At 39.2% G+C, this 18,388-nt stretch overlaps 1 long non-coding RNA gene across 1 annotated transcript; it reads right to left on the bottom strand.

Annotated features, from left to right (window-relative positions):
* Window positions 1–5,028: 5,028 nt before the first annotated feature.
* LOC115652969 lies at window positions 5,029–15,963 on the bottom strand. Its single transcript, XR_004000799.1, has 3 exons — window positions 15,952–15,963; window positions 13,447–13,449; window positions 5,029–5,164 (listed from the first exon to the last, which is right to left on the bottom strand). It is a non-coding gene; the product is annotated as an uncharacterized LOC115652969 (long non-coding RNA).
* Window positions 15,964–18,388: the final 2,425 nt, after the last annotated feature.

Raw genomic sequence — 18,388 nt, 5'->3', positions numbered from 1 at the left:
ATTTCTGAAATCTATTTTTCTCTAATTTAATTCTCAGAAATAACTGAAACATTTTGCTGAAGCTTTTACAAAATTATTCAGCCTGAGGCAGAAAGCAAGGGAAGGTATGGGAGGATGTCAGCTCATATGATGAATAACCAACAAAGTTATAAGAAATTAAAAGCAGGGATTAATAATAGAAACTGTTCGGCAACTTTAAATATTGACACCACTACAGGCACTGCTTATAACAATAATAATAATAAAGCTAAGGTTGGAGGGTAGGGTCTGAGCAGTATTTGGCTAGGACACCTTCAAAACACTCCACCAGGTGCAAGAGGAAGTAGTACTAGCAAATTAGTACACAACACCAAAGCTTGATTGTGTAGCATTGGAAATGCCATCTTTGGATGAGAGGTAAAACTGTGATCCTTACTTGCCATTAAAGATTCTATCCACTTTTCAAAGGAGTGTTAAATCCAGATTCTGGGCCAAATTCCAATGTGAGTAATTACATTCTGCCTAACTAAATTCCCCCTGTAGTTTCAATTAGCAAAGTTGCTTTTCACTCCATCTCCAAAAATTGAGTAGTGTTGGTAGTGCAGAATATTTACTTTGTTTCTGCCCAGATATTGATACATTTTGTCATAGAGCTTATCCCTGTATTCAAATTTTCTAACAGGCTTTAAGTAAAGTATTCAGGTTTGATTATGATGATTTTATTTTGCAGCACAGTTTTTTAATTGGAATAACTAAAAATAGCTACAGTTCAAAGCTTGAAACCTTGCTTATAAATAGCCCTCACTGAAAAGGGCTTGCTTCATTAAGTGTGAAGGAAATTTGGTACTGATTTAACAAAGTTACGACTGTTTGAAATTTGCATATTGAGCACTTAGTGAAAGTTTTTTGTTATAATAAATAGACTCCAATTCTGCAAACACTTCTGCAAAAACTACTCACATGTTTAAATTTAAGCAAATGTATAAATATTTGTATGATCAAGGCCCTAATGTGCATTTGTAGAGCAACAAGGTCATGTGCTTTGCTGTTATGTACACAATGTTTAAAACAGGTGCAAGCAGAAGATGGGCTTTGTCCAGCTGGTACCTCTTAGGAGACCTTCCTTTCTATAGTGAGCAAGTTACCCTGACTTGTCTCTCCTCCTGCATAATTTTTTCTTTTGCTTTTTGCACTCACGCAACTCCTACCCATATAGAAATGGAAGGCCATAAACACAGTAGGAAAATAGGTGTATATCCCTTATGCCCAAGTGCTGTAATGTCTCTTTAAGATCCCTTTCTACTTACAATACTACCAGAAAGTTCCCAGAATCTCAGCCCATGTGATATAAACTAATTCACAGTGATTTCCAGTTAGACTGAATTCTAGTAAAAATTGTGCTGCATAACCATCTTCAATGTAACACAAAAAAGTTGGGATCAAAGCAACCTCCTTACACATACAACTATTATTTCTACCATTTGAATCACTCTGTGGAATATGAAGGAAGCATGTTTTAAATAATAAGTGCTAAAAGTCACCAAACTGAAAAGCAACCTTATTTATATGGATTTAATGCAATAATTTTTGTAAAACACATCAGTTTTCTATGCTGTTGACATTTGGGAGCATTAGCAATGTTAATTAAAACAAACCTGCATCTTAAATGAAAATTAAGAAAATGAACAGTATATGCACCAGGCCTTGTGGCAGTTAGCCCCAGTGTTATCAAGGGAAAGTAAACTGAATGAAATGTTGTGTTCTGGACTCAGGAATAGCATCTCTATCACTTTGGTAGCAGGTAAGCAATACCAACTCAATGTTATGGTGCAAAAGCAAAAAGGGGTTTATTAACAGGAAACTAGTAAAACATCTCATAGGTTTGTTCTCACAGGCAATGAAACCAAGGTTCCACTATAAACCCTTAAGGAACTATAGGCTTATTGACAGAACTTTACTTATAGGTAGATGACTTCTGGTGCACAGATGGAGATGAACAGATAGTTGGACATGTCTCAGATCTGCCATGGCTACCAGTCGAATCCAGACCTTGAACTGCGCTTTGGTGGGATACAGAAGGACGCAGAAGGAACATGGATCTGGATATAGGAGATGGTCTTCGAGGTAAGTAACAGTGATGGATCTTGACTCACAATGCAAGTGCAAATAAATGGGACACAGGCTGCCTCTCAGACGGACAGCACCCTGTGCTGGGAGCACTAACTATTTATACAGTCTAGTCATGTGCCCTTTTCCTGCCCTTCCTTCCAGCCATTTGGGGGAAAAGGTGCCAATATTTTAACAAGAAGGACACTCAAAATGTAATCCACACAACAACTTGTATGAATCCAAGATGGTGATTTAACTAAACGGTGCTCATAAACAGATAAACCTTAGACCAGTGCTCAAAAATATATTTTCCATAGAAAGCTCGATCAATTATGTGGAATTTTTTATTGAAAAAAACCCCCAACAAACCAACCCGCATCACAGAGATAAAGTTCCCTGTGAGAATATTCATGTAAGATTAAAATAAAAGCAAACAAACCAACAAAAAAAACATGAGTACCCCAAAACCCTACTAAGATGAAAATAGATAATGAACTTGGAAAAAAGTATAAATACTGTTTGGGTTAGTTAAATTACTTAGGAAAACCACTTGCTCCTCTCAGCTTCCTTGACTTCATTTTCATCTTCCATGCCCCGTGAAGCTACTAGGTTTAAGAGGGTTACAAGCTTCACCAGAGGCTTACAAGCTACAAGCTTCAGTGTCTTGAACTACAGGTCTTGAGTTCACTGTGTCTGGAAGCCCCACAACTTGCACTTGCTGTGATTTATAAACATTACAGGGAAGGGGACCAGCCTACTGAGGTTAGAAACAAAGAAATTTCAAAACAGAATAAGTTTCTGCACTGAAATATGCCAACACTGAAAACTTTCTCCATGGTTGCTAGTTGTGGTGCTTAAATTAGGGTCCACAGCTGATTCTGTTGACCTTGGATTGACCAGGATCAAACTCTTTGCACTGTAGTTAGATTCCAATACTAACAAATGTTACCACAGCACATCAGCAAATTTATACTTTTTTAAACACATTAGTTGTTTTTGTAGTTAAAACAAATAAAACCAACCAGAAGGTCCTAGGGGCTGACTTGCAAACCCTTAGTTTCAGGAATAGTCCCAACTCATTTAGGTAAACTTTGAGTTCAGTGAGGCTACTTATGTGAGTGGGAACTGATTGATCTTGTCTAGGATTGTTAGATCATACCCCTGGACTTTTGACTATTTCTGCCATTTCAGAGAGACGTGTAATCAAAAATCACCGTAAAACATAATTTTAAATAAGTTAAGTATTTTGCATTCCTTAAAAAGTGAGGGACAGGGTAGGGGGAGATTCTGCTGAAACCTTCAAAACATGTCTCCAACCTAGTCTTCTCCATAGAAGAAAGTTATCTCTGGCCTGAGAACAAGCACGGACAGTTTCATCTGGAAGCAATACTCCCTCCACTTTCAGGAGTTGTTTTTAAAGTTTTAATGGGTCAGCAAATATAAGAGAACTTTATACCAGTGTTTCAGTGCTGGTAGTTGATGGCAAAATAAATCATAATTGGCTTGTAATACTGTTTCTCTGTCTAAGGTTTTAGATGTGTGAGGGTGACAGGGATTTCTCCAGTTCAGTGTCAGACCCTGCTGCTGCCTCGGCTTTCCCTTCTTGGGCTTCCCAATAATTGCACACAGGCTCTCATGTGAGTCAACTGACACCCTTCTTGGAGTCTAGTTTATTAATACAATATCACAGCTCAAATGTCAGTGTAAACCAACACAAGTTTTTCCCCAGCTCCCTAGTTTCTTCAGGTCAAGACAGCGAGGGCACAACAGTTCCTTCCCAAAAACCCAGGCCCTGCTGCTTTATATTTCCCCCAGCCTCTTTAGGCTTCTTTTCCTGCTTCTCACTGCAGGCTGCTTCATCTGGCTGGAGTAGAAAGTCCCTTCCCCTGTCCTCTCTGACCCTGAGTGCCATCTAGCTCCACTGTAGGAACCGCCCTACAGCTCTCTCTCCTTCTCCTTGGAGAAGGAACAGGCTCCCTCTTAACAGAACTCCCTGCCTGTTCCCACTACTATCAGGTAATCCTGGTGATTTGACCTATCTACCTGCCCAAATTCAAATCCATCGCCTGGGGTCAGATAATAAGTGGGGCTTGGACCAATTCCCTTACAAAAGCCAGCCCACTCTGTGACATGTGGTCTCTATTGTGAAGGGCCAAAGCCTGGGTCCATTGAAATCAATGGCAAAATTCCCATTGATTTGACTCTGATCATGAATATATCCTGGTAAGAGTCTCGCCAACAAAAAAGTAACCTTTGCTGGTAAGTAAAAGTGCCACCACTGATTTAGTTCTCTTCTAGAGTAATTCTTAAATCCTAGTAGTATCTCTCAATGCTATTTTGGGGTGTGATGGAGGTACATTCATCTATTTGAAACATGCAGGTTCAAATGTGAGAAGTTAAGATAAAAGTATTTTAATGGAGTCTCCAAACCAATTTCTCTCTGAGAGACTTTATATCCTTTCTAAATTGTATCTAGCATTATATAACTCCTTGTTTTTTATATGAGGCTCAATTTTGTAAGAGTAGCTTCTGCTTTTCAGCTTCATGAGATGAAATTTGTTTTTAATTACTCACTTATTTCATGTATTGGATGGAGAATTTGTTGCTCTATGAAATGCTGAGTCTTTTCCTATGCATCGACAATAAGATGATTTCCTGAAGTGGAGTGTGCTCTTTTGGTTTTATTTTTTGCTTCCGTTGAGATTGAGGAAATTGTTAATGTAACATATATTAATACAAAACAGATTCAAATCCTCCTTGTGAGTCAAGGGTACATGAAGCTTACTGTAAGACTATTAAGTGTAAAGTAAGAAATATGAAGTCGGGAAAGGCAATGATGTATTCAACAGATACCAAGAAAAATAACCTTTATTTCTTCAATTTAATGGATTTGGACATATATTTACCTCATAGAGCTGGAAGGGACCCTGAAAAGTCATCGAGTCCATCCCCCCTGCCTTCACTAGCAGGACCAAGTACTAATTTTGCCCTAGATTCCTAAGTGGCTTCCTTAAGGATCAAATGCATAACCCTGGGTTTAGCAGGCCAATGCTCAAGCCACTGAACTATCCCTCCACTAATCTTTGTTAAGTATGGTGAAATGCACTTCATCAAAATAGTGGAAACTTGGATAGGTTAGTCAATCTAGTTGCTCTCTATTTCCTATCTTTTCAGGTGACAGGGAGGTTCACTTCAACATGGAAAATATATCTGGAAGGTCAGGTCAGTGGTAGACTGTAGAAACAGGCTAGGTGGGAATAATGTTTTATTATGACACTGAAGAACCAGCATTTCTCCTAGATTTTCAATTCATCACTGTGGTCTCTGGCCTCTGTAAATTCCAACTTTACATTTGTTCCTGTCACACCATATCTTTAGGTTCATGTATGCAAAATATAACTGCAGGATGAGTGCCCTGAAAGATTGTTCAGTTGAACTCTCTCTCTCCACTTCCAGACAGCCTCATTTTTCCTGCACTGTCACCAGAGGGAGTGGACTTCTAGATTTCTAGCTCCACTAATGAGACCGCAGTCTGCTAAAACTTTGAATGACTGCAAACTCATACTGAAAAGGTGGCTAGGGGCATATATTTTTCTACAATTTTGCCATGTAACTTTTATTAATGCAAATGGAAATTATGTATGAATGTTTAGAGCAGAATACCCCTTAAAATTTAATAAATAATTTCCAAGATTGCCAGTTTCCCCAGTATATCTGTACTGGTAAGATAAACCATGTGAAAATATAAATATTTTCTGTTACTCTTTTGTCATTTTATATGAATATGAATATTCCATATGCATTCACCAAGGACAATTAAGTGCAAACATTGGCACAGACCATGCTGGAAATAGAAGATGCTGTACAGTCCAAAGCCTTTGCTCCACAGTCTGCAAAAGGCAGTTTTCAGTCTAAACATTAACTATTCATCTGTTTTTCCTACTTTTCAATTGTTTATGTTTCAATTAAAAATAATAGTAATTATGAATATTTTGTGCTAGGGCTCTTTGCTTCTGGGTTTCTCTCCAGCCATAGCATAGAAATGGTTCTACCACATGTAATTAGTGGTATTTCTTTTCTGTTAATGAGTACTGAGAAGTGGCAACTTCATTCCCTTTGAAGTCCTGGACCCCACCATAACTATTCAAGCAACTGTTTCCTACTGTTCTACATCTCAAACTGCTTTTTCTCTGTTTTTGATTCTGGTGTTTCTTTTGAACCACATTGCATCTCTGTGAAGTCTCAAAAAATTCTATTTTGGACCCTTTCCTCTTTTTTATTTATTTTTTTCCATTCAGTCATTTTATCACTACCTTTTACCCCAGCTACCACTTTTCAGTAGAAGTACATATTGAGTCATTTCCATAAGTGGAGGTATCTGCCAATAAAAATAAAAAATTCTTCCCTAATAGGTATAATCAAGCAAGCAATATCAATAATTGTTAATTTCCAAATGCAGTCACAGTGTAGTTTCAATATATACTTTCCTTTGGTCAAGATCCTGGCATGGATAACCTGAGAATAGCTTGGGAACAGGAAACTAGTATGTATATCATGTGAATCTGAAACTAAATATGTTCTAATAGTAAGTCTTCTATTATTTATAGCTTTACAGATAAATAAAAATGACCAGTCTTGTCATTCACTTCTTATGCTCTAAATTAGAAACAACAAGGGATTATAACAAATGTTTATTAAAAGAGTGGGGAGGGGTTAGAGAAGATGAACATTAAAACTGTAGACTTTGGGAGATGAAGTTATGATTTTTATGCAGGTGTCTTGTTAACTCCTTTAGAAGTTCAATATATTAAAATGTTGAGATAAATTCCTAGAATAAAGGACAGAGGTGAAGAGTCTTCTATTTTTGAAGGCTGAGTCTAATTCAGAAAAGGTTAAAAAATCACACTCCAGTAAAATGGCAAAAGTAATATAAAAGTTATTTAGAAGTGTTGAAGATGTGTGGCACTGAGAAATACAATGTTGCACATATTAAGATAGTGTCATTCCATTTAAAATATTAAGTCTAATTCTGCCACAATTACTCATGTTGCATATACCTTAGTCCAGTGGTTCTCAACCAGAGGTATGTATATCCCTAGGGGTACAAAAAGGTCTTCCACAGGATGCATCAACTCATCTAGATATTTGCCCAGTTTTACAACAAGCTACATAAAAAGCACTAGCAAAGTCAGTACAAACTAAAATTTCATACAATGACTTGTTTATACTGTGCTATATACTATACACTGAAATGTAAGTACAATATTTATATTACAATTGATTTATTTTATAATTATATGGCAAAAATCAGAAAGTAAGCATTTTTAGTAATATTGTGCTGTGACACTTTTGTATTTTTATACTTGTAAGCAAGTAATTTTTAAGTGAGAAGTGAAACTTGGGGTACACAAGACAAATCAGACTCCCGAAAAGGGTACAGTAGTCTGGAAAGGTTAAGAGCCACTGCCATGGCACAAGCAGTCCAGTGGTTTCATTTGGGATCCCTGCAGAGTGAAGTACAATGCAGGCTGAAATAGGCTCACTTAAATGTAATTAGCCCAATCTTAAATGTATTAAATGCCTCAAGGTCCAGTGACTTTCATTGTTGAACATGTGGATGTTATAAAGCATATTTCACAACACTGGTATATAGAATGAAACAGAGCAGCCAGCCTAGAAACTGATAATATATCAGTTAATAAGAGTTAATAAAGAGTACAAAATGGTATCTGAGACATTTCGAGTGCCTTTTTAGAAGTCTACAATTGATTAATAAGATTTAGTTTAATTAATATAATTCAGTGTTAGCAATTTATGCTTTTGTATTAAGGAATGATCCCATTGATAATGGGCCAAATTCTGTTCTCATTACTGCTTTCATTTAGATTGGTGTAGTTCTGGAGAAACTCCACGGACTTGTCATTTTAATTACAATACTTATTGTAGCATATGATGTGTAGTTATAACTTTTGTTAATAATGCATATCTGTTGGTGCACAGCATTCTATACACATCCAGTCAGTTTTCTCACTCAAACATCACAAGAATTGGTTGGCAACACAGGTGACCAAAGTGCTCGGTATGCAGTGAACCTTGATATGGATGGTGAATGGAGAAGGAGAAGCAGCAGGACATATCTTCTTGAAGCAATACTATCCACAGTTTCACTTTTTCCAGATTCCAAAAATTCATAATGCTTAATGAAGCTTCATCTCCTTGCCCTTCCTCCAGCCTTCTCTTTTTCTTAGCTCTTTGCAAATTCTGCACAAATGCTTTCTTAGTTGAAAGGGTATTGCAGAAAAATTAATCAGAGTTCATCTGAGACCTTTTTAGGCATGATTCTTATTTACAGCAAAGCCTCTTTAAATTTTTCCAGCCTTACTGCAAATGAGAATTAAGCCATTTGTCTCTGGAGGGCCAAAAGGCTTGGCCCAGCACTTTGTTGCTTCAACATGCAAATACAAAATCCCTCAGTCTCTCTCTCTCTCTCAGCTTCATTTTTTAATAACCTTAGCAAGCTCCACACAAACACTCCCTCTGCTGTATTGATTGTAAGCCAAACAAGTTTATTAACCAAACATAACATGACAGAATTTTAAAAAGGCATTAGCTCCTTAGCATTATCTGGAGCCCAATTGAGAAGCAGCTTTATAAACAAGACCCTCCACTGTATTGATTTTAAAGTAAACAAGAATGTGGAATAGGGAGGTGAGCCGAGCTGAAGTGTCTAGGAAGGACAGACTACTGGGTCCTGTTGCCCGAGATGTTTATGGTGCTGCTGCTGCTGATGGTAAGGCAGGGGAGAGGATGGGCATTTCAAACACTCACTCTTGGAGCTGTTCACTGGAACACAGCTCGATTCTGGGTTTTCTCCCCACCAGCCCTTTGCTCATGGGGGAGAGTGCAGGACACGGCGGGGACAGCATCAGACCCTCCTCTTCCTCCTTTGCTTGGAAATAATGCATCTGGGGAATTGGGGCAGCTGGTTCACAACTTCTTCTGGCAAACAGTTCCACAGGTTGACTGTGCATTGTGTGAAGAAGTACTTCCTTATGTTTCTTCTAAACCTATTACCTATTAATTTTATTGGATGACCCCTGATTGTTATGCTCTGTGAAGGAGTAAAAAACACTTCCTTATTCACTTTCTCCACACTATTCAAGAATTTGTAGATCTCTATCATATCCCCTCTTAGTCGACTCTTTTCCAAAATGAACAGTCCCAGTCTTTTTAATCTCTCCTCATATGGAAGCTGTTTCATACCCTAAATATTTTTTGTTGCCCTTCTCTGTACATTTTTCAATTCTAATATATCTTTTTTGAGATGGGGTGACCACAACTGCACACGGTATTCCAGGTGTGAGCATACCATGGATTTATATAGTGTCATTATGATATTTTCTGTCTTCATATCTAACCTTTTCTTAATAGTTCCTAATATTCCTTTTTGACTGCCACTGCACATTGGGCAAATATTTTCAGAGAGTTATCCATGACTAGAAGATTTCTTTCTTGAGTGGTAACAGCTAATGCAGATCCCATTATTTTGTATGCATAGTTTGGATTATGTTTTCCAATGTGCATTACTTTGCATTTATCAACATTGAATTTCATATGCCACTTTGTTGCCCAGTCACCCAGTTTTGTGAGATCGTTTTGTAACCCTTCATAGTCTACTTTGGACTTACTATCTTGAGTAATTTTGCATCATCTGCAAATTTTGCCACTTCATCATTTATCCCTTTTTCCAGATTATTTATGACTATAGACAGCACTGATTCCAGTACAGATTCCTCTGTCCATTCTGAAAACTGACAATTTATTCCTACTCTTTGTTTCTATTCTTTTAACCAGTTACTAATCTATGGGAGGAGCTTCCCTCTTTTCTCATGATAGCTTACTTCGTTTAAGAGCCTTTGGTGAGGGACCTTAACAAAGGCTTTCTGAAAGTCCAAATACACTATATTCACTGGATCACTCTAGTCACATCTCTATTAACCTCATCAAATAATTTTAATAAATTGGTGAGGCATGGTTTGGAATAACAGAGACTTGGTGGGATAACTCACATGACTGGAGTACTGTCATGGAGGGATATAAACTGTTCAGGAAGGACAGGCAGGGCAGAAAAGGTTGGGGAGTTGCATTGTATGGAAGAGAGCAGTATAACTGCTCAGAGCTCTGGTATGAAAGTGCAGAAAAACCTGAGAGTCTCTGGATTAAGTTTAGAAGTGTGAGCAACAAGGATGATGTCATGGTGGGAGTCTGCTATAGACCACCAGACCAAGGGCATGAGGTGGACAAGGACAAGGTTTTCTTCTGGCAACTAGCAGAAGTTACTAGACCGCAGGCCCTGGTTCTCATGGGAGACTTTAATCACCCTGATATCTGCTGGGAGAGCAATACAGCAGTGCACAGACAATCCAGGAAGATTTTGGAAAGTGTAGGGGACAATTTCCTGGTCCAAGTGCTGGAGGAAGCAACTAGGGCAGAGCTCTTCTTGACCTGCTGCTCACAAACAGAGAAGAGTTAGTAGGGGAAACAAAAGTGGATGGGAACCTGGGAGGCAGTGACCATGAGATGGTCAAGTTCAGGATCCTGACCCAAGGAAGAAAGGAGAGCAGCAGAATACGGACTCTGGACTTCAGAAAAGCAGACTTTGACTCCCTCAGGGAACTGATGGGCAGGATCCCCTGGGAAAATAACATGAGGGGAAAAGGAGTCCAGGAGAGCTGGCTGTATTTTAAAGAATCCTTATTGAAGTTGCAGGAAAAAAACATCCTGATGTATAGAAAGAATAGTAAATATGGCAGGCGACCAGCTAGGCTGCTGATCTTAAATGCAAAAAGGAAGCTTACAACAAGTGGAAGATTGGACAAATGACCAGGGAGGAGTATAAAAATATTGCTCAGGCATGCAGGAGTGAAACCAGAAAGGCCAAATCACACTTGGAGTTTCAGCTAGCAAGAGACGTTAAGAATAAAAAGAAGGGTTTCTTCAAGTATGTTAGCAACATAAAGAAAGTCAAGGAAAGTGTGGGCCCCTTACTGAATGAGGGAGTCACCTAGTGACTGAGGATGTGAAAAAAGCTAAAGTACTCAATGATTTTTTTGCCTCTGTCTTCACAAACAAGGTCAGCTCCCAGACTGCTGCACTGGTCAGCACAGCATGGGGAGGAGGTGACCAGCCCTCTGTGGAGAAAGAAGTGGTTCAGGACTATTTAGAAAAGCTGGATGAGCACAAGTCCATGGGGCCGGATGCGCTGCATCTGAGGGTGCTAAAGGAGTTGGCGGATGTGATTGCAGAGCCATTGGCCATTATCTTTGAAAACTCATGGCGAACAGGGGAGGTCCCGGCAGGGGTGACTCCAGGCCCCAGCACACCAAGCGCATGTTTGGGGCAGTAAGCCGCGGGGGGCACTCTGCCGGTCGCTGCGAGGGCGGCAGGCAGGCTGCCTGCCATGCTTGGAGCAGCAGAATGCCTAGAGCCGCCCCTGGGTCCTGGATCACTGGAAAAATGCTAATGTAGTGCCCATCTTTAAAAAAGGGAAGGAGGAGGATCCGGGGAACTACAGTCCAATCAGCCTCATCTCAGTCCCTGGAAAAATCATAGAGCAGATCCTCAAGGAATCAAGTCTGAAACACTTAGAGGAGAGGAAAGTAATCAGGAACAATCAGCATGGATTCACCAAGGGTAAGTCATGCCTGACTAACCTAATTGCCTTCTATGATGAGATAATTGGGTCTGTGGATGAGGGGAAAGCAGTGGATGTGTTATTCCTTGACTATAGCAAAGCTTTTGATACAGTCTCCCACAGTATTCTTGCCAGCAACTTAAAGAAGTATGGGGTGGATGAATGACTATAAGGTGGATAGAAAGATGGCTAGATCGTCAGGCTCAATCGGTAGTGATCAATGGGTCCATGTCTAGTTGGCAGCCAGTTTCAAACGGAGTGCCCCAAGGGTCGGTCCTGGGGCCAGTTTTGTTCAATATCTTCATTAATGATCTGCAGGATGGCTTGGACTGCACACTCAGCAAGTTTGCAGGTGACACTAAACTGGGAGGAGTGGTAGATACGCTGGAGGGTAGGGATAGGATACAGAGGGACATAGACAAATTAGAGAATTGGGGCAAAAGAAACCTGATGAGGTTCAACAAGGAGAAGTGCAGAATCCTGCACTTAGGACAGAAGAATCTCATTCACTGTTACAGACTAGGGACCGAACGGCTAGGAAGCAGTTCTGCAGAAAAGGACCTAGGGCTTACAGTGGACAAGAAGATGGATATGAGTCAACAGTGTGCCCTTGTTGCCAAGAAGGCTAACGGCATTTTGGCCTGTAGAAGTAGGGGCATTGTCAGCAGATTGAGGGATGTGATCATTCCCTTCTATTTGACATTGGTGAGGCCTCATCTGGAGTACTGTGTCCAGTTTTGGGCCCCACACTAAAAGAAGGATGTGGAAAAATTGGAAAGAATCCAGAAGAGGGCAACAAAAATGATTAGGGGGCTAGAGCACATGACTTATGAGGAGAGGCTGAGGGAACTGGAAAGAGAAATATGAGGGGGGATTTGATAGCTGCTTAAAACTACCTGAAAGGGGGGTTCCAAAGAGGATGGATCTAGACTGTTCTCAGTGGTACCTGATGACAGAACAAGGAGTAATGGTCTCAAGTTGCAGTGAGGTAGGTTTAGGTTGAATATTAGGAAAAACTTTTTCACTAGGAGGGTGGTGAAGCTCTGGAATGGGTTATCTAGGGAGGTGGTGGAATCTCCTTCCTTAGAGCTTTTTAAGGTCAGACTTGACAAAGCCCTGGATGGGATGATTTAGTTGAGAATTGGTTCTGTTTTGAGCAGGGGGTTGGACTAGATGACCTCCTGAGGTCCCCTCCAACCCTGATATTCTATGATTCTATAATTTCCCTTTACAGAAGCCAGGTTGACTCTTCCCCAACAAATCGTGTTCATCTATGTCTGATAACTTTGTTTTTGATTATAGTTTCAACCAATTTGCCTGGTACTGAAGTTAGGCTTACTGGCCTGTAATTGTCAGGATCCTTTTTTAAAAATTAGTGTCACGTTAGCTACCCTCCAGTCATCTTGTTCAGAAGCCGATTTAAGTGATAATTACATTCTACCGTCAGTAGTTCTGCAATTTTATATTTGAGGTCCTTCAGAACTCCCCGGTGGATACGAGCTGGTCCTAGTGACTTTTTACTGTTTAATTGATCAGTACTTAAACTGTAATAAAATCATCTCTCAATCTTTTTTTGATAAGCTAAACAAATGGAGCTCTTTAAGTCTTTACTGTAAGATGTTTTCTCCAGCCTTCAAATAATTTTTTGTAACTCCTATCTGCACCCTCTCCATGTTTTTTCAATATCCTTTTTAAAATGTGGGCACCAGAACAGTACACAGTGTAAGAGTATCAGTTTCATCTGTGCCATATACAGAGTGAAAATCTCCTCGCTACACTTACTTACTGTTCCCCTGGTTTTACATCCTAGGATCCTATTAGTTTTTGCAACAGCTTTTGCACTGTTGAGCTGCTTGTCCTCTGTGACCCCACAATCCTTTTTAGAGTCACTGTTTTCCAGGTTATAGTCCCCAATTCTGTAGGTATGACCTGCATTCATTGTGCCTAGATATATAACTTGGCATTTGGCAGTATGTAGTGAGGCAGCTGCCCCACTCCTGCAGAACAGGGGTTAAAAGCAGCCCTGGAGAGGGCTGCGGCTGAGAAAAGGAGTGAAAGCAACTGAGGGAGTAGCTGACCACAGGTGTTGCCAGCTCAATCAGGGCCCAGCTGGTCCTGATAAGAGCGCTGGGTCAGGAGCTGTAAGAGTCTCACTCTAGCCCTGGTGTGGGAAGGGCTAGTTGCCTGAGAGCAAGGTATCTGAAGCAGAGCAGTGTTGGGGAAGGGCAGGAGGAGCTGGGGTGCTCCAGCCTGCTAAACCGCTAGGCTGCTGGCCTTGGTGAAGGCCTACAAAGGTATTGGTGCTACAGAGGTGCAGCCTGGGGATAGGCAGAGGCAGCTGGTCCTAAACCATTGCCAATGATGAGCGGCCATTACAGACTGCAGTCTGCCCCAGTGAGCGGGGGCTAGATGATGACTGGCGGTAGCCACTGAGGCAAGGTGGGTTTAGAGGGTTGGGGGTTCCCCTGGGAGGGGAAACCCAGAGTAAGGGGGTACTGCGGTGGGGCAGAACCTGAAGGAAAGGGGCACTGAGGTCCAGGAGGGATATGGGTCCTAAGGCAGGTGACCCACTGGCCAGCAGAGCACATCCAGAGCAGGAGTTGAGCTAATTCCCAAGATGACCAGCAGGAGGCACGGCACCAGTGAGTCGTTGACCTCGCTACACAGTATTAAAACACATTTTGTTTGAATGGACCCAGTTCATGGGCCCCATTCAATGACAATTCCCCACTGATGACATTTGTCTGAGAACTGTCAGTTACTTCTTAATCCAATTAATGCGTGCTGTATGGATAATTATACTGCTATTTGCTTAATCAGAATGTCATGTGGTGCTAAATCAAACACTTTACAAAATATATTACATCCACACAGCTCCCTTTATCAAAAAAAACTTGTCATATCATTAATGAATGAAATCAAATTTCTTTAACAAGACCTATTTTCTATAAAACCATGTTGACTGACATTAATTATATTCCTATCCTTTAATTCTGTATCAGCTGAATCCCTATTAGCATTGTTCATACCTATATGACAGAGTCAGAAGAAGAAAGCAATAGTCTACTATACGTGTGGGAAAAATATTTGAGCTTGGCAGGAGGGACCTAGGGGTTGGGTATTGTGACACTAAAGTACTTTTGAGAATCTGGCCTCAACTGCCTTTTATCACAGGATTGCAGAATTGAAATGTTCACAAATTATTTTCTCTCTTTAAGTCTCCAACATCCCAGCTCCTGGCAATCTCAGTCTTCTAAGCCACTCTAAAGTAGCCATGACAGTGAGGCAGTTGCCAAAACTGAATGCTAAAATGTAGACTAGATAGGGCAGAGTAAAAAAACAGTCTCAGCACAACCAAGTATTAAAATATAAAAAACATGATCAGTACTCAGAGAACTGCTCATAATTAATCCATGGAGTTAAAAAAAAATCATGAATAAATCTTACAAGCAAATGGAGACTACCTGTTTTGCAAGACTGTTTATATGAATGCTGTGATATAAAATAAAGTTGTATTTGAATGTATGTATGCCCATATGCAAAGCAGACAAGATAATATAAATATTGCAAATACAGGGTGAGACCCTCAGAGGATGTAAATTGGCATAGTTCCATGGAAGTTAATGGCATTATATTAATTCATAGCAGCTAAGGATCTGGCCCACAGATCCAATTAAGTTGTCACCTGTGAATAAACATAAAGGATAAAGTCTAATATTTTTACAAGTAGTTTTATAAATTCAAATTTCCTTTAAAGAGATTTTTTAAAGTATCTTTTAATTAGCTTGAAGTTTGTAAATGCTTTGAAGAGATAAAACATTCTATAAATTCTTAGTATGCTTATTTCAGAATGACCTCAAAGTGTGAAGAAACTAATTCTGTGTATTTAATAAAGCTATTAGCATTTTAAGTAACTTATCCTCTATGTGAGTAATTATAAAGAAGTACAGGTAAGTTAATTAGTATATATGTGATAAAAAGTGAGGAATGCTCAGGGAAGACTAGTATTAACCAAAAATTGTATGGATTATGTTGTGAATTCATTTGCTAAATTTTGACCTCTGCTCTGAGATTAATTAAAATATAGTATTGAGAAAAGAAAAGATGTAAAATAAATGAGAATGTTAGCTATTTCCTGTCTGAGCAAAGATATGATACACAATTTAAACCCTAACTTAGTTCCCTAATAGATTTGTAATAGTAGTTTGAAGAGATAATTTTACTTTTCTTCCTCACTTAGGCTGCAAATTACAGTATATCCTTATTCAGAAAGGCATCGAAGCATGTTTTTAACTTCAGGCACATACTTACATCCCGTTTGAGTGAAACATCCTTATTCAGTAAAACCCTCACACTTTTTAAGAGCTTTACTGAAGGGGGTTGCAATTATCATTTGCTCAAAACATTTTGCTGAATTGGGGCTATCAGTGCCTGATCTGAAGCCTGTTGACTTTTTGTTGACTTCTGTGGGCTTTGGATCAGGTTCATTCAGAACTTAGTCTGGGTAACTGGACTGTGCACTAGCGTAGGTATCCTTTTAAAAAATAGTTCAATAAGCTCACAAACCCTTGAATGGCAAGAGGATCACTTATCCCTAACTGAAAATCAAAGGCACATTCTGATCTCATACTAAACTTCCCTTGCCCCAAGTGGATATCTCTCTACATAAATTCTGCACGGTCAGGGGCACAACTGGAGAGAGGGCTAGCAAAAACAAAACCTAAGTCAGAACCTGTGAAGTCTTCTCTTTTAATAATGTTAAATAGTAGATGGAATTTTCTGCATTTTAGAATATTTTGAGATATTTCAAAACATATTTTATAAACTGTTACCATTTTTATATGGGATTATCTTCTATAATAACTTGCAATAACAAGAAGTTACTGTCTATTATAAATAAACAAAACACAAGGGCCTCCAAAACAGTTGTGCACTTTGTTTCAGACACAGGTGAAAATAGATATTAAAAGGATGGTCCATTGGTTACAGTGCTAATTTATGACATGGGGAACCTGGGCTTCCTGGTCTGCTAAAGACTTCCTTGGAGATAACTGTTCCCTATGGGTATAACTGCACTTAATTACCCCTCAAAGGTGTTGGAAGGATAAATATATTAAACATTGTAAGGCATACTACAGTAATGGGGGCCATATAACTCCCACTACACAAAATACGTTTTCTTGTTTCCTATTTCCCTTATTTCACTAGATTTTTTCTTCTTATTTCTTCTGATATATTCTTTTCTCTTGTTTCTTTCTTTTCATTCTCTATTTCTTCCCTATTGCATTCAATTCTTCTCATTGTCAAACTTCTCCTAGGGGCTGGTGTAAAGACCAGTGGATCTTTTTATTCTGTTATGCAGGCTTTGGACCAAGCTCCTAGAGATCTGAAAATACAGCTGATCAAGAATTTTCAAATTTTTGACCAAAAAATGTATTAAAAAACTTTTTGCTGTTTTTAACTAGTTTACAAAGTGTTAGCAGTTTTTTTTGGGGGGGGGGGCAGGAGGGTTTTAACATTTCAACAAAAGTTTGTTTTTTTTAAATGCTGAAAATATTTTATTTATTGCATTTTTTGACCAGCCCTTCTTGAGTAAACTTAATACAGAATATTGGACATATCAACTGAATGTCCCATTAATTAAGCAGTATCAGGATTGTCAGCACTAATACTAGTCTGAACTAACATTTGTAAGAGATTTGTGACTCATGAAATCTCCTTTCACTGCATTTATGTCCATAAACTCACTGGGGCAATGACTCTCTCTTTGTTCTGTGCTTGTACAGAGCCTATCAAAGGGGTCTTGGTCCATGACTGGAGCTCCTAGGCACTATCACAATGCAAATAAACAAAGAAAAATATTGCACATTCAGGCCCAGTTGCCTTGATAGTTCTGAGGTTAATAAAGAAATCCCAGCGTCATCATTACTGGATGTATTGCCACTTTCCCTTCTATGACTCCTACTGAAATCAATGACTGCTCAGCCACTCTCAGCCTCCTTCTTCTATTCTTCCTTCAACTATTTCTTTTGCTTTCTCCATCTACTCTCCACTCTCTCAACTCTTTCACCATTAGAGAGTCTGTCTCTCTGGTTCGGACCTCCCTTATACAAGCGTAAATTCAGAATATTTCTTCTGATACGAGTGGAGTTCTCTGGGTTTATAATAGTGTAATGTAAAGAGCAGAATTCAACCTATTGAATTCAACCTGTCTTTATCTTCCTGGTAATATATCCCTTTTGTTTCTCAAGACTGCTGTAAAAATAAAATTAATTAATTCTGTGCTAAAATGTTCCCTTACACCCTAAAGAAGTTTCATCAGCTTCCATTGGAACAGGAATTCTTGAATGAATATGGTGTGCAGGATTTGCCCTATTATAAAGTACATGACTCCCGCTTTCAGACAGAAATGTTAAAATATAGGTTTTTTTAAATATGCACATGAAAGAGAGGACACACATGAGAGAGAACCTGCTAAATAAAAACTTTAATTTGAGATTTAATCCCATTGTTCCTGGGCATTGAAGCACATATATTGTTGTATCCTGCTGAGATCCCATTCTCTCTTATACTGCATTTTCTAACTTAAATCTTTTTGTGAAAAAA

This window comes from Gopherus evgoodei, chromosome 5 (assembly GCF_007399415.2).
Source record: "Gopherus evgoodei ecotype Sinaloan lineage chromosome 5, rGopEvg1_v1.p, whole genome shotgun sequence".
In the NCBI taxonomy this organism is placed as follows: domain Eukaryota; kingdom Metazoa; phylum Chordata; order Testudines; family Testudinidae; genus Gopherus; species Gopherus evgoodei.
Note: the sequence above shows the minus strand (reverse complement) of the source record. Positions and strands in the feature narration are given on the sequence as shown.